The sequence below is a fragment of the Triticum aestivum genome, chromosome 3D (genome assembly GCF_018294505.1).
Source record: "Triticum aestivum cultivar Chinese Spring chromosome 3D, IWGSC CS RefSeq v2.1, whole genome shotgun sequence".
In the NCBI taxonomy this organism is placed as follows: Eukaryota; Viridiplantae; Streptophyta; class Magnoliopsida; order Poales; family Poaceae; genus Triticum; species Triticum aestivum.
The window spans coordinates 251,951,561-251,953,827 of record NC_057802.1 but is presented as its reverse complement, the minus strand read 5'-3'; the positions used below and the strand labels follow the sequence as shown (position 1 = coordinate 251,953,827).

The window sequence follows — 2,267 nt, the reverse complement described above, 5'->3', positions numbered from 1 at the left end:
TCTGGAGTTTCATTTTTAAATTCATACCTTTTATGGAGTTTACAAAAAAATGTTCTGGATTCATTTGAATGTGTTTGAGTACTAATTACCAAAAACTATTAGCAAACGGAAATAAGTAAAGTCTAAAACAATCCAAGACCTACTGGGCTCACCCATTCTTTTATCTCGCTATTTTACGCACGCGCGCACGAGCAAACTGCCCAGTGTGGCGCATCTAGCTGGAGTCAGCCCATCTTTTTCCTAACTGTTTTTTTTCCTTTCCCTTGGGCCTATTTTCTCCCACTAAAGCCATCCCGAAGTGAAAGCCCACGCACTAGTGGTCGTCTTCCTCCTCTGTTCTGTACGTGAACATGAACAGAACCTGCAGAACCTCCACATTCATGACTTCCACCTCTTCCTCTCCCTCTAGTGCTAACCACAGACATCCTTTCGACTTTTCACCAATACGAAAATTAAAGAGGAATGTCAGGAGAACTCATTCAGGAAATTAAAACTCAACTTCGTTGCTTTAATTGAACGAACGGATCCGTGAAACGTTCCTGCACAATCAGCCATTAAAGGCCACGGTGAGCTCCCTTGATCTCCCCATATCGACCCTCTCTTCCCCTATAATTAGGACCCCGGAAAGCACAACATATCTCACCATCCCTAAGCCAGAAACCCCTCTCTGTATCGCTCTCCTACGCGAGCAATTGCTCGCCGGAGTTCAACAATAGCATCAAAGTCCGACAAGGATTCCGTCGCGACCGAGGTACCCCAAACCCAACTCCTCCACCTTCTCTTTCCCTTGTTGATGCGCATCTTATGGACCCCCTTTTTTTTAAAAAAAACTCGCAGCCGGAGCACGAGTTCTTCGTTGTCCGCTTTCGGCTGGAGTTGCGCCCAACTCCGGCGACATCTAGCAGCCACCTGAAGGCGAACCAGGAGCCGACGTCGTGTTCTGGAGACTCACCCCGACTTCCTCTCCCTCGTTGCCGGAGATCACCGCATCACCTCACGTCCGAGCCGCCGCTGCCGGCCATCTCCATCTCCGGTGAGGCCAGCCATCTTTCTCCGTTAAAAAAACGAAACAGTATTAACCTATAGAATTCTGCCATGTGGCGACTCTTTTTCTTACCCCGTTTCTTTTCCAGAAAATTAGCCCAACTTAGAAAAATCACATCTTTTAAACCGCTTATCCAAATTTGACAAATAAGATATCCCTGGATAGCTGCAGACTCTAGTTTATTATAAAATTATAAATCTCACTTTTGCGCAAATTAAAATTTAGTTTTGATTTATATATGAATTTGAGTAATTTTGATATATCTTTATTCTGTAAACCATATAAAAATGTTTTATATGGAAGTTGGACCTTAGGACCTAACCTTTTTGTTGGACTGATGGATTAGTTTTCCAACATAGTTTAGATGCTGTTTTATCATCAACACCTTGGTTTGACCTTCTTGGATCATCATTTAATAACTTAGTTAAAATAAAATTTGACTATAGGGTAAAACTCTTAGATTGATCCCTAGGGAACCTCTCTGGACATTTGATATCACCACAAAACTTTGAAGTTACAAGATTAAGGATTTAATCCTTTTATCTTGAAACTTATGCCACGCCAGTTTATTTAACCCAAGTTAAATATTCCGAATAATCTCATGATAGAATTTGTTGTAAGAACTTGTCTCACAACCCATCTTCTATATCAAACCAAGATCTTCACTTAGTATCATTTCCAACCCTAGAATATTACTATGTCATATTTTCTTCCAAGACCACACCTGATTCTATATCAACCCTAACCGTGCCCTAGAAATTATAATAGTGGCAATCGAATAATTTGTGTTGTTATTTGGATTTTCATTTGGATGTTATTTGTGTGTTGAATGCTTGCTTGAATCATTGTTATGTGAATGTGGATATGCCGAGTGTCTTACTTGAGTTATTTATCGCGTTAGATTGCGACGAGTGCGAAGGTGAATTCCACGAGGAGGTAGAACCTTGTGACTACGAAACTGAAGGCAAGTTGCAAATTGATCATGCTTTGACCTATATTTTCATACTATGCATAACTCTTTAAATTTTAATACTATGCATGTTTTATAAAAGTTTTGCAAAGTATTATATTTAGCTAGAGCCATAGGTTCAAGATTCATCATTGGCCACGCTTGCACAAAATGGGTGGGATGAAAACCAAACTTGTTTTAAACTTTAAACTTGCTCTCTTTGGAGCAAAGTTTTGAGAAAATATTTTTAAAACAAAATTATATATTGTTTAC

At 39.9% G+C, this 2,267-nt stretch overlaps 1 long non-coding RNA gene across 1 annotated transcript; it reads left to right on the top strand.

Moving 5' to 3' along the window:
- The first annotated feature begins 404 nt into the window (after positions 1 to 404).
- LOC123074488 (uncharacterized) lies at positions 405 to 2,012 on the top strand. The gene is made up of 3 exons (XR_006435986.1): positions 405 to 751; positions 838 to 1,033; positions 1,947 to 2,012. It is a non-coding gene; the product is annotated as an uncharacterized lncRNA (long non-coding RNA).
- The last annotated feature ends 255 nt before the right edge of the window (positions 2,013 to 2,267 follow it).